The following is a 13,734-nucleotide window of genomic DNA, read 5'->3' as shown; positions in this document are numbered from 1 at the left end:
TCTCTCTCTCTCTCTCTCTCTCTCTCTCTCTCTCTCTCTCTCTCTCATTTCTCTCTCTCTCTCTCTGTATATGTGTATACATATATACAAATATGTGTATATAGATTTTATTTATATATGTATACGTGTATGTATGTGTGTATGTATGTATACTTTTTTAACTGGACCTCTGATATAGTCAGTGTGAGGTTCTCCCAGTGAGGAACTCTCTCCCAGTAACAGATAATTGTCTTTGTAACTCACCACCTTAGCCTTGGGATTTAAAGGTGTAATGACTTGTCCAAAATTACCAGTCATTTCCCTTCTCTGGATCTCAGTGATCAGATCTATCCAATGAAGGGACAATGAAGATGATCTGTAAAGTCCCCTCCCACTCCAACATGTCTAGAGGCTCTTGCAAGGAGGCAGCCCAATGTACAGGGAAGCGTGTTAGACTTAGACGGCTGGGTTCAGGTCCCACATCAGATAGTTCCCTGATGTGCAAACCATGGACAAATCATTTAATGTTTTTCAGGCCCAGTTTGGACTCAATATATCTACAGAATAGCTCTATATACCTATAGAATATATCTAGATACCTATAGATTACCTATATCTATATATTCTATATGTCTATATAGAATATATCTATAGATATCTGTAGACTGTATATCTATAGAATATATCTACAGAACAAACTTTTCATTCATTTTGTCTCATTCATATGCATGTTTGCCATATACCTGTATGCCAACAATTTATCTTTCTTTACCATAGATCAGGCTTCTCATCCTGCGATTTGTTAACATACTTATACTTTATATTTTGATAACTTTCAGTATAACTTGTTCCTTTCCTAATTCTGTGCATTTTATTTTATGCATTTAAAAACATCATTCTGAAAAGAGGTCATTAGGTTTCACCAGACTGCCAAAGGGGTCCCATGATGCACACAAAATTTAAGAACCCTTGGCCTAAATGGTCATTCCAGCTTGTTTTAATGGAAACAGGACTGGTATTAAAAATGAGAGGAATTACTTTTGAAAGCAGACTCTGACACTAGATATAGAACTCAGGGGAAGTCTCCTAGCTTCTCTGAACCTCAGTTTCCCTATCTGTAAAAGGAGGATAATAATACACTACCTAACTGACTGAGTTGCAGTGAAGAAAGTGTTCTGTAAACACTAAAGTTCTAGAGATATTTGAGCTATCATTATTATAATTCAATTCAACACCTTTGAAATATATAAAGCCACTTGAGGTATCCTGGTGGTATGGAAGGCTGCTGGACTGGGAGTCGGGAGAGATCAAGGTTCAGGTCTCATCCTCACAGGTTCATAGAGACAGAGCTAGAAAGAATCTTGGTAACCATCAGTCCAACCTCTCTCATTTTGCAATTGAAGATCGTAAGGCCCAGGGATCAACTACTGACTATCCAAATGACCGTGAGAAAATCTGTTCCTCTCCATCAACCCTGGTTTCCTTCTCTGTGAAATGGGTTGTTGTGCAGATCAGACACAGCAATGTAGGTGTATATCCATTGCAAAGCTTTATAATTTTCTGGAAAGGTCAGCCATTATTGTCAGATATTCCAGACAGACTGAATATCCATAGAATTTTTGTAAATTCTCTACAGTTCTGGACTCCTATGATCCTGAAACAAAATAATAAAAATGACAAACATATATTAACAAAGGAAAGGGATTTTTAAATAACCCCACACACAGGTTTTTAAATAACCCCAAAGTTTTATACTTTGCTTTAATGGATCGATGAGTGAATTGGTGTGTGCTCCCTTCCTTTGTGCAAACTGTAACCTGATCCTTTGGGGACATCATCCACATCTTTCCAGATGTCTTCCTCATTGGACCCACCCAGGATCCTGGAAGCCCATCTCTGGTTCTTTTATTTAGTACCTTTGGGTATCAATGCAATACTCTCATATGAGTAGTCCATCTGTTGTCTCTGGGGAAAATAACTCTTTTTAATCCATTACCAAAATGAAGTCACTATGATATAGTGGGAAGAACATTGTTTCTGAAATTCAGAAGCATAAAGTTTGGTTCAAAATCTTTCTCTGACATTTATCATCTGTATGGTTTAGAGCAAGTCACTAACCTCCCTGGGCCTCAGTTTCCTCATATGTAAAATTATGTGGTTGAACCAGATGGCATCTGAGGAACCTTCCAACTCCTCATCTATGGCCCTGCAAATGATTGTCTCTCCATAATTTAGCTATTTTGTATGTTACCATTTGCCTACATTGAAAACCCTTAAAAGTAGCTTTTATAGAAAAAAGGAATGTGTTTCTAAAAAGTGTGTTTTCATGCTCTTTCCCTATCTTTTGCTTATGCTGCTATTCGCTTGGGCTAGTTTTGTCATTTTTTGTTTGTTTCTTTGGTTTTGTCTTTTGCCAAGTTCTTCTTTGGTTAACACTTTCTGCTACAATGAAATTTTCTTGTTCAGTCAGTCAACAAGCCTTTTTTGAAGTGTTTTCTATGAGGCAGGCACTGGGCTAGGTCCTGGGTGTTCAAAGAAATGAGAGAGAGTGACTGACATCAAGGAATTCTCATTCTACTATATGACTAAATAGTTACAGAAAAACCTATACAGAGCAAATGGAAGGTAATCTCAACGGGGGAGGCACTAGTAGCTGGGAGGTCATGGGTAAAGGTAGGATTTGAGCTTTGTCCTAAAGGAAGCCAGTGATGATTTGAGTGCTAGACTGAGTCAAGGGATAAGAGTTATAAATTCTGCCATATCAGCTACTTATTACCTACATGTCTTAGCACAAGTTGCTAAGCTCCCTAGGTCTCTGTTTCTGAGAAGGTTGGTCTAGATGACATCCCAGGTCCCATCCTACTGTAATTCCAGGACCCTCTAATCCTGGCATTCTACATTGTGCATGAGGGATATTGGTTAGAAGTTGGATTATACAAGATCTCTGCCATCCCTGTGTATTTTACCATTCAGTGCTCTTCCCATCCCCTAAGACCCATTGGAGGCGAGCTGGTTAGAACTGAGCTTTCCTAGACTTGGAGAAACCTTTCAGGGGTGGGCAATGATGATAATGGAGATAAAACATCTCAGTCTGGAAGGCTGGCTTCTCTTCAACAAGCAGCCCTAAACATGGAGTGTTAGAACACCAATAGTACATCTGAGAGGGACTGAAAAACATAGACTGTTCAAATGTAGGATGTTAGAAGGCAGAATGTTAAAACAACAAGGGGCCTTTTAGTACAATCGAAGCTTTTGTCAGATGAGGAAATAGAGAGACTAAGAAAAAGGCATAACTGGTTCAGTGCCATAAAGATTAATTAAAAGAGTTTGTTTATTTGTTAGTTTTAAGATTTTTGGGTTTTTTTATTATCATAGAGTCAAATAGCACTATGAGACTTTTGGGGGAGGAGAGATTATTTTATATCAACGTGAGCAATGATGGTGATGAAAATGATGATGGTAATGATAATAATGACAAATAACTTTCTCATAGTCAAGAGATGTCCAACAATAGCCTAAGCTACTAGGGGCAGAAAGCTTGCAGTCACTGGAAGATTTCAAGTAAGGGTCAGTTAATCATCTTGTAGAGATGGTCAAAATCCCAAGTGGGATTTTAGATGGGATGACCTAAAGTACCTTCCACCTCTGTAAATCTGTGGTTCTTTGAAAAACTCTAATGGTTAGCAAAGATGCCCTATTCTCACTCCACATCCACTGTAAAGTGCTAGTTTTAAAAGCAGGGTAGATAAGGAACCAGATTTCAGATACACCAATAAAGGAACCAAGTCAAACCCAAAAAAGTATCCATGACTGTAGTGGGGAGTATGCATACAGATATTCCTGAAAATGTTCATGGGAAAGGTTAAGGGAATTAGGAATGGGGATACATTGGCCTTTACACAGGATCTGGAAGGATGGGTATAACATTTTGACAGATAAGAGAGAAGAAAGACATGCTTTTGTTTTCCTCTTGTGGGAAACAAGGTTTGCAAAGGCAGGAATTGGAGTATTAACAGTGGGAAAAGCCAGGAGGGTTCAGATTTGGGATATTTTCCAAGGGTAGAATGGACCTAGTAGACCCAATATAGTTAAAGAAGTCCTGGATCTGAAGTCATGTGGTATGAGTTTAAATACTGGGTTGTTTTTTTTTTTAACTTTCTGTGTGATATTGAGTAAGTCACTTAATATATCTAAACTCCAGCTGACATCTATAAAATGGAGATAATATTTGTACTTTCTATGTTACAAAGCTTGTAAAAGGAAATTTTTTTTGTAAAAGGAAATAAGTTTTCAAGTGCTATAAAAATTATATATGTATACATGCATATATATTTTTCACCATTAGTTATTATTAGTTTATTAATATAAATCAGAGTACAGAGAAACAATATTTTAGAAGCTAGGCTCCCACCATTCTGAGATGGAACTTATGTATGGTAGACTATAACTACTCTAGGAGGCTAGAGAAGGGAGAGACAGTGAGGACTAGCATCCTTAGAGAAGATTACCTTTAAGGCAAGATGGAGAAGGAGAAGGAATTCATTTTACCTTTGAAGAATGAGTTTGTTTTTGCTAAGTGGAGAAAATAAAACAGGGTATTCTGGTAAGGAAAGTAGAATAAGCAAATGGTCAGAGATTATGCTTCATGTTCTAGGAATAATGAAGAGAATCACATGACAGCAGCATGAGGTGCACATACGGGAGTAGAAGGAACCACTGCTGGATCACTAAAATGGAGTCAAATTGTGTAGAGCCCTGAAAGCCAGAAAGAGTCATAGGTGGTAGAGATTTAGGGCCCTTTCCCCTCAGAATATAAGCTTCTAACTCTTCTCTCAGTCACGTTGATAATTCACTATCAAGCTAAGATCCAAAACAACACGATAATTTTATCTTAATACATTCAAGTATAGTGAAAAGAAGTCTGGATTGGAAATCAAGAGACCCCATTTCAAATCCTCACTCTAAAAATAACTTTGGGATCTTAGCAGGGGAATGATAAGCCCACTCCCAAATTTTGAGCGAGAGCCTTTATACCTTAGAAATTAGCAAATGCTACAGATTAGAGCTTAATTTATTATTTCATTCATGGTCTGGACTTAAGAATGTGATAGAAAAAATGTTAATAACATTTCATATTGAACTGGAAAATGTATCTGTCATGAATATATTTTTTCATAGAGTCAGTTGTTAAATATTTACCATTACATCCCTGTATTTTAGGCAGTTCCTCCTCCCAGCCTCAGTTTCTTCTTATATACTGTAAGAGAGAGGGGGAGAAAGTTAGAAAGATTATATTGAACTTTCCCTTCCAACCCTAACATTCTTTGAAATGATTTCCCAGAGATTCTTTATGTAATCTCACACTGGCATTTTGATAGGAGACCTTGTGGGGCTGTCAAAAGAGAACACCACTAGAAGGTCAGGGTTCTGCGTGCAAATCTCAACTGTTTCATTTACCAGCTTATGACTGTGACAAGTTGGTTTTGCTTTCTGGGACTTAATTTTTTCATCTTCAAAATGAAAGACTGAGACAAGATAGTCTTAGGTTACTTCTCCCATTCACGTGTGTGTTCTTTTTGCTGCCGTTCTCTGGTCTATATTAAGGTTAGTTTCATCTCTGACTTTCTGTGTTCAGTATTCTACTGTTCCATGTCCTAAAATCTCTTTCAGCTTTTCCCTTTTTATGGTATTGTAAGAGGGACTTCTTCTCTCCAAGGATGAAGAAATGGGAAGATTCACTTGAATTTCCCTGCATTTGGGCCAAAAAGTCCATTATCCATATCCTCTGTTGCAAAGACAAAAATTCATAGAACATCCCTCCGTGACTGAAAAGAGGACCAAAGAACTTGACCTCAGTGACTGGTCCAGTTAGACCAATGATAAAGGGGCTGCTAGGTGGCATGATAGAGCACTGGGCTTGGAGTCAGGAATATTCATCTTCATGAGTTCAAATCCAGCTTCAGATATTTACTAGCTGTGTGACTCTGGGCAAGTCACTTAACCCTGTTTACCTCAGTTTCATCATCTGTAAAGTGATCTGGAGAAAGAAATGGTAAACCACTCCAGTATCTTTGCCAAGAAAACCCCAACTGGGGTCATGAAGAGTCAGATACAACTAAACAACAACAACAAAGCTATTGACCTAAATTGCCCTCAATCTATCTCATTCAAATTATCTGGCTTTAAAAGAATATCCATTAGCATTGATTTTTAGGATTTAGAAGTGAACTGAATCATCAAATCATTTTACCACCTGAAATAGTGGTTAGGCAGGTGGATATGGAATAGGGAAGACACAGATTCAGAGCCCATCTCCTGTATTAACTTGTATTATAACTATGAATCAATAATTTAACATTTCCAAGCCTCATTTTCCTCATCTCTAAAATGGGTATGCTCTGGAGGTCAAGATAAATTAAGGAGGGTCACAAGCACATCAGAATCCCTATAACAAGCTAGGGGAGAATTTGGACCTGAGTTGTACACAATGGGCATGAATGAACCACCCTAGACACCAGAGATCTAGAACTGGAAAAAACATCAGAGACCACCTAATATAACCTCCTTCAAATTTCAGATGAAGAAACTGAGACCCAGAGAAGGGTCAGTTGCCCAAGCTCACATAAGTATGGGACAAAGCCAGGACTTGGGTCCTCTGAAGAGACGTTCAGTGCTTTTTCCACAGTAAAAGGCTGCCTCAGTGGTTGGGGATGTCCATAAATAGAGGGCACATGCATGTCATCGAGGTCATGGAATTGTTTGAGTTCCTAGCTCACCGGGTTGTTTGAGACTAAAATAAAATACACAGGCAAAAGCACTTTGTAAACCTGCAGGCACTCTCTGTCTCTGTCCTCTCCTTCTCTCTGTCTCTGTTTCTGTCTGTCTGTCTGTCTCTCTATCTCTCCCTCCCCACCTCTGTCTTTTCCTTCTTCCCCTTCCTCATTCTAGGTGGGTTGATTGATAGATAGATGAATGGATGGATAGATAGATGGATCAATACGTAAAACTGCATGTATGTGTATATATATATTATATATATAAAGCACTCTATATAATTTATATATACTACATAAATAGTTACAGATGTATGTATATATTTATAAGAAATGTTTTATATATACTAGATATATGTAGATATATGTATGTGTGTATATATATTAAGTGTTCTATATAGTTCACATATACTGGATAAATAGATACAGATATAGATATATATGTATGAATATATTATACATTGTATTCTATATGATATATTAGATAAATATAGGTATAGATATAAAGATATGTATATATGTTAAGTACTCTGTATAATTCATATTATACTAGATAGATATGTGTATGTACATATACATGTAAAGTGCTTTATATAATTCGTATATATTAAATATAGGTATATAAAACACTATATAATTCATATATATTAGATAGCTATGGATATATAATGTGCTCTATATAATTCATATATACATAGATAGATGTCAGCAGTTATGATTATTTCAGAGGTCACAGAGGCCCAGAGATAAGAAAGAACTTGTTCAAGATCATACACACACACACACATAGAGTTAAATGGTAGATTTCTAACTGAAATTCAAATCTCATTCTAAAATAAGTTCTCTGTCAGTTACACCCTTTATTTCTGGTGAAGTGATGGCCACTAGTCATTATGAGTAGTGTTGATGTTTTATTCAATGTACTTAAAGGGTAGCAGGAGACATTTGGGAACAATAGAAAGGGCATGGGATGAGAAATCAAGTAAAGTGGAGTCTGTACCAACCAACCCCTGCAAAGAGCTATCTGTGTGACCTCCAGCGAGGCACTTTACAGTTGAAAGCTGGCATTTGCTCATTTATAAAATGAGGGCATTGGTTTTTATGCCCCGAAAGGTCCCTTCTAGCTTTCAGTGTTCTGTGTTTTCACATTCTGTTTTCTGAGGCCCCTTCCAGCTCTGACATGCCATGCCGTGGTTTGCTTTGGTTTTTAACCAGACCGCAGTTTTTACTGGATAGGGCTTCAGAGAAAGAAACAGTCTCTACTAACACATATCAGTTTTTCCTCTGAAATTCATAGTTTCATAAGTTTCTTACAGGTATCTGACTTCCCCAGATTCCCTCAGTCACCATGTGTCAGAAATGGCGTAGGAACTCATGTTTTCTTAATTCTGAAATTGGCTATCTGTCCAGTGCACCCCAGTGGCTCTTGCCATCCTGAGTCTTATGAAAAGTGCCAAGATTCCCTCCTTGCCTCCCAGAGGTGGCCTCTTTTTGGTCCCTACTGCTAAGAAGATTGCTTCCTCCTCCCTTGCTTGTACAAAATGACTAAGTGATAGGTTCACTGAGAACAGACATTTCCTCTGGCATGGTGTGAATTTTACCAGTTAAAAATAAATATATCTGTGTTCTGTAGGCCCACCCTTCTCCCAGCTGCTCAGGTAGTGGTAGTGGTATTAGTCTGTTTTTTAAAGTGACTTGCAGTCATTTCCCCTGGATTCCCCAACTTGGATTTCTCTTTTGCCACTTTTGTGACAAGGCAGTTTTTTGTTGTTGTTGTTGTTTGTTTTTTGGCTTGTTTGTTTTTTTTTTTATATAGTTTCTCAAGCTGCCTGTTATGACAGGCGAAAGGATGTTATTTCACGCCTGGTATAGAAATGACATCTGAGAGTGATGTTGGGTAAGAAATCAGTTATTATGTATTTGGAAGAAGAAAGAGTGAGGGTCTGAGGAAAGATCACATAGCCATGGTGATGTACAGTAATAAGCCTTGAACATTAAGTAGGCCAGCACACTTTGAGATGCTAATATGAGTGCAGAAATGGGAACATGTTACAGCATTCTTAGATTTCTGGGTAATAGGGTGGAGTGCAGAAAAAAAAATAGATATGGTGGGTGTCAGAAGATTTCTAAAAGTCTTCTATTTGCCAGCTATGTGATATTGGGCAGTCCTTTCAACTATCTAGACCTCAGTTTCATAAGATTCAGAAATGAAAGAGACTATCAGGGTCATCCGGTCCCAAATTCTTAATTTACAGATAAGAAAACTGATCCCCCAAGCATTAAAGTGACTCACCCAAGGTCACAAAGGTAATAAGGAACAGAGCTGTCTGTAAAATGGAGGAGGGCAGACCAGATGAACTAAAAGGCTCTTTCTGTTCTAATATTCTGGGTTCTAATTATCTATATTCTAATATTCATAAGATGATAGATGTCGAACTTGGAGGGACCCTCAGAGGCAAATTAGCCCAGCCCCTTTATGTTATAGATATGACTTCCCCAAAGTGAATAGACAGTGTCAGTGGTGGGATTTGAACCTGGTTCTACAACTGCAGAGTCAGGAGTATTCTCACTGAAACACATTCCATTGGTGTCCCCATCTCATATGATTTTAACATCTTATGACCTGTGTTCAAAAAATTTGCTTTCCAAGGTCCCTTTTAACTTTTAGCATATTCCATCCTGAGGTGGAACACCCCATGTCCCAAGTTCACATCAGCTTTAATGGTTTATGTTCTATGTTCAACCAAAATGAGATTAAGTGAAATAGTATTTGTAAAGTGTTTAGCCAAATGCCTGCCATATAGTAGGCGTTTAACAAATGCATGTTCCCTTCCTCTGTTCCTCCCCTTAAACATTCTGGGTTCTAAGGACTCTTCCAGCTCTGAGCTCTTTTAATGGTAACTCAGCATAAATTTGCATTCTAGCTCAGCATAATTTGGCTATGCAGTCCTCTGGTTTCTGTGGTCAGTTTAGTTGGGGGTAGGAGAGGATGTAGGCTAAGGCTGAGTCAGGGTGCAGCCGCTGTTTTCAATAAGCATTGCTGACCAGGTGTGAAGGCCAGGATCAGAAAGGAAAGATGAGGGTCTTGGCAGCCTGCATAGGGGGAAAACATCCAGATAAGCAAGGGAGCCTTCAAGTGCTCATTCTATCACAAGCTAGACTGAATTTAATTTACAGCTTCTAATTAGATGCTGACTGATTGGAGGAAGGGGGGGATCTGGGAAGAGGGAAGACTGAGAACAGGCAGACATGCTCAGGGCCATGGAAGCCTCGCTTCCCAGTCTGCACAGAAGCCAAAATCTGCTTCACCAAAGAGATAGAGGCTTTGATTTCATGTTAATGCTGGTTCCAGACATAGAGAAGTTCACGTTCTGCTCCTCAGGGAGGATCTTCCTTTTCTTATCTTGACACTGATCCCAGTTAAGAAGCATAGATCTCTCTGTACAAGGAACCTATAACCCACCAACCAGCACAAAATGCTTCCTCTCTCCCCCACACTTAGAGATGATGGAGAAGGGAGAAAATAGAGAAACATCTAGAGGCTCTAAATTCTTTTCCTGGTCACTTGGGTTACTTCATGCCTGTCTGAGTAACACCCAAGGAGCCTGAGTAGTATTTGGTGTCCCAAAGCTGTCCTTCTATGTTCTTGATCAGAGAGGATCATAGGACCCTAGAACATGGAATGTTAGAGATAGAAGAGACCTTAGAACATAGGAAGGAAAGAAGGAAAGGAGGGATGGAGAGAGGGAGGAAGGAAGGAAAGAAGAAAAGGAGGGAGGGAGGAAAGAAGGAAGGAAGAAAGGAAGAAAAGAAGGAAGGGAGGGAGGAATGAAGGAAAGAGGAAAGAAGGAAAGGAGGGAGGGAGGCAGGGAGGAAGCAAGGAAGGGCGAGGAAGGAAGAAAGGATCCCTGCCCACAAGGAGCTTACATCCTATTGGGCTGACATTTACATATATCTTTATATCTATTATATTATAATAACTAGCATCTATATGATTCTTTAAGGCTTAAAAAGCTCTTTACAATATTTTCTCATTTGATCCTCATAACAACTTTGGGAGGTAGGTATTTTATTCCAGTTGTACAGATGAGGAAAATTAATTAAGCAGAGGTTAAATTACTTGCTTAGGGTCACATAGCTAAGTCTTGGATTTCAACTCAGATCTTCCTGACTCTAGGCCCAGTACTCTATCCTGTGTACCAACTAGCTGCCTCTACAAGGTAATTTGGTAATAGAAATTTGCCTCATGGGGAAAATGGTGCTAGAATTGAACACATAAGAAACTAAAGAGATAGTGACAATTTTCTCATACAGACATGTATGGTCACCAGTACCAATGACATTCCTTTTGAAATTTGCTTATAAAAGCATACTTTCTGTTCTTAAGATTGGGATTATCCTGGAAAATCAGGGACCTACATCTGAACCCAACATCTGGTTCAACATCTCTGATTTCGTAATTGAGGAAACTGAAGTCCAAAGACACAAAATGGCTTGTCCAGGGTATCAGAGATGTTTGACATAGGTCTGTTTTGAGAAGGCATCTTGTAAGTCTTGTGTGCCAGAGAAATGGGAGATATTAAAAAAAAGAGAGAGAAATGTGAGATATGAATATCTCACCTTTAATTCAGTGCTGAAAAGGGCAAAGAGTTAACACCAGGCAGATGCACCCCAATAAGTCAGAGATGAGAAAATTAAAAGATAGATGGAAATTATAAGTAGCATCATAGAAAACAAATAGCTTCTAGGGGTGGGGAACCTGTGGCCTTGAGGCCACATGTGGCCTTCTAGATTGTAGGGTGCAGCCTTTTGACTGAGCCCAGGTTTTACAGAACAAATCCTCTTGTTAAGAGGATTTGTTCTATGAAGTTTGGATTCAGTCAAAAAGAGTTGAAGACCTAGAGGGTCACATGTGACCACGAGGCCACAGGTTCCCCACTACTGGTAAGCTTACAAACAGCCTAGAATCTCATGCCTCAGACCTTTGAATCATAATAACAGAGGCAGGTAAGTGCTTCAGGGGATAGGGTACTGTACCGCGCACTGGACAGAGTGCTGGACCTGTACAATTCTAGCCCTCAGGTATTTTCTAGCCATGTGACCCTGGGTAAGTAATTTCATTTCTGTCCCCCTCCATTCTCTTATCTGTAAAATGGGGATAATTGTAGCACCAGGGTTGTAAGAATCAGCTGAGATGCTTTTAAAGCACTCTGTAAGCCTTGAACTAATTTTAACAAACCTTAAAGCATGATAAAAATTCTGGGACTATTTGCAACCATAAAATGTGAGTTATTATTGTATTAGTATTGTTAATAAAAGTTTAAGGTTTGCAGAGTGCTTTCTAAGCATCTCAACTGATTCTCACAACAGCCCTAGGAAGCAGGTGCTACAATTATCCTTATTTTACATGCGAAGAAATGGAAAGAGCCGGGGTGGGGGTTGGGGGGTGTGACCATTTCAGTGCCTGGCACAGGTACAGGAGATGCCTGAGTTAGAGGCAAAACTAGGACTTCTCAAACTTTGCCTGGAGCCCTACCCTGCCTTTTTCCCCAGGTTACTCTGGGTCCTGACAAATTATTGTCTCCTCTGCTGTTATTAAATCATAAGCTCCTCCAAGGCAGGAACTGGGTCTTCATTTTTATCTCCCTATCATCACTGAGCGCAATAATGAATTTCTTACTGAATACAACCCAACCCTCCCAATGACCAGTCAGTGGGTATTCCATTATGTTACCCTTTAGCCCCAGGCCTCTGCTAGCTGGTCTTCCTATGTCCACGTCCACTTACAGAGAGAAGTGCCCCTCGTGGCCAGAGACTTGCTCACCATTGCTGTTTGAAGATTAGTTAAAGGAACTGAAGATGTTTAGCCTGGAGATATGAATTAGAAGAGGACCTGCCTCCAGGATCTGAAGGGCTGTCCCACAGAAGAAGGATTTTGTGTGTTCTCCTTGGCCCTAAGAGAACAGAACTAAGGATGAGATGCTGAATTTGTATGCAGAGAAGCAGCCGTTGCCTCATAAAAGCCATCCAAACATGTCTTTGGCCAGGGGTGGGGAACCTGCGGCCTCAAGGACACACGTGGCCCTCTAGGTGCTGAAGTGCAGCCCTTTGACTAAATCCAAACTGCACAGAACAAATCCCCTTAATAAAAGGATTTGTTCTGTAAAACTTAGGCTCAGTCAAAAGGCCACATCCAAGGATCAAGAAGGCCACGTGTGGCCTCAAGGCTGCAGGTTTCCCACCCCGGGACTAGGTTATCTCTGGAGGGTCTGCTTTCAGGGCTGTCTTCAAGCTGTCCTGCATGGCACATTATCTGGAATGCTTGTTACAAGGAGTCCCACTGCAGGTATGGGTTGGACTGAGTGCCTTGGCAAGCTTTTCTACTCTGGGCCCTTTCTACTCTGGAATTCTGTGAGTCCCTGGTTTCCCTTTACAGGAATTCCTAAGAAAGGCTTCTTTGAAAGAACAATGAAACTCCTCTCCTATCCACTGGACCCCGTCAGACTGACAACAGGCCAGAGACAGATAATTGCTATTTAATGAGGCACTGCTTGTTCCAAGAACAGGGCTGCTCTCCCAGTTCCCAGGGCCCGAGCTATAGGTTTGGGGGCCCAATGCTAATTAGATGGCAGTGGGGCTGAGGCAGAGCAGATGGGTTGGCCTGATCAACAGTAGCAGGTCCTTTGTGACTTAAAACAAAAAGACTTCAGCTGAGGGGAGGTTCTCAGGCATCTCTCCTCAAGCTTCATATTGCATTTGCATAAGAAATCAAGGCAGTTCATAATGGAGAAGAAAAAATTCTAGCATCAGATAGAGTTTGTGTCTGGGGTGAAAGTAGGTGTGCCTACAGCCTGGGAAGTAGCAAGAGCCCTAAATCTTGAATTGAGGACCAGGCTTTAAATGCCAGTTCTACTTGTTAATGGTGTGACCGTAAGGCAGTCTCCACCTCTTCTGTTTCCCTATCTGTAAAGCAAAGGCGCAT

At 39.8% G+C, this 13,734-nt stretch overlaps 1 protein-coding gene across 2 annotated transcripts in view; it reads left to right on the top strand.

The window, feature by feature from the left end:
• TENM4 (teneurin transmembrane protein 4) overlaps positions 1-13,734 on the top strand; it is a 1,707,472-nt gene that overhangs the window by 939,876 nt on the left and 753,862 nt on the right. The gene's annotated exons all lie outside the window — the stretch shown is intronic.

This window comes from Petaurus breviceps, unplaced genomic scaffold, assembly GCF_028583685.1.
Source record: "Petaurus breviceps papuanus isolate PSGF00001 unplaced genomic scaffold, PetGlider_PUasm1.0 90823, whole genome shotgun sequence".
Classification (NCBI taxonomy): Eukaryota; Metazoa; Chordata; class Mammalia; order Diprotodontia; family Petauridae; genus Petaurus; species Petaurus breviceps.
The sequence above is the reverse complement of the archived record's forward strand: the minus strand, read 5'-3'. Positions and strand labels throughout refer to the sequence as shown.